Genomic DNA, 917 nt, shown 5'->3' on the forward strand with positions numbered 1-917 from the left:
GGACCGGGGCCCCGGCGGACGGGAAGGACGAGGGAGGCCGGCGGCGAAACGGAGAATCCCCTGAATCCCTGGAACCCGGTTATGAACTCTGTTGAGACGTCTGAGCGAGCGGCGCCCTAAGAAGATTAAGGCGGAGGGTATTTTTAGGCTTTATCTTTCGGGTAAACAGAGGATCCCGTCTCTAGGAAATCTCGCAACCAGCGGCAGGTCTATATCGAGACCCAGACCGACTGAGCCACTCCACCGCGTGCCTGCTCATACCTTCATATACTACGGGAATCCCGCCGCTAATCCCCCGTGATTGGGTTGACTCTTTAAGAAGATTATGATCTGCAGCTTCCTCTGCCGTCAGCTAGATATGAATCACAGTTTCAGATCAATCAACTTCCTATTTGGAGGAAGGGCGGGTGGGGGCGTGGCTTTCAGGTGCACGGTGAGGGGCCTCGGCTCATCCCGGCTCCACGGCACAGTTTGCGGAGCCGTCTGCTCGGGTTTCCGTTTCTCCCCCCGTGGATCTGAAGTCTCCCGTGTGGTTTGTCATGGTGAACCGCGCGTCCTCTAAAGCCCGTGGGGATTGGGTCGGAACGCTCCACGTTTAGCCTGGCCGCCTCCCAACGGCCAAGATTAGACGGTGGCCACCTTGAAGTGGGACCCGTCAGATGGAGGCGAGGAATCCGAAGCTTCACCGGAGGGCGTGTCCCTCCGGGCCAAGGTGGAGACACTAAAAATATATAAACATATAGAGACTGGGACAAAAAAACAACAACATTGGAGTGGAGGCATCGGGTTGATTCATAGAAACTGCTCAAATTTGTAAATCCCTGTTTTTATTCCCAACGTAAAATGTATATGTTAAAGTTTCAGATTTTAATAACTTCATTATCACGTATGTTAGAATGAATTGCATGCCATAAAAA

The sequence above is a fragment of the Zeus faber genome, assembly GCF_960531495.2.
Source record: "Zeus faber genome assembly, chromosome: 20".
In the NCBI taxonomy this organism is placed as follows: Eukaryota; Metazoa; Chordata; class Actinopteri; order Zeiformes; family Zeidae; genus Zeus; species Zeus faber.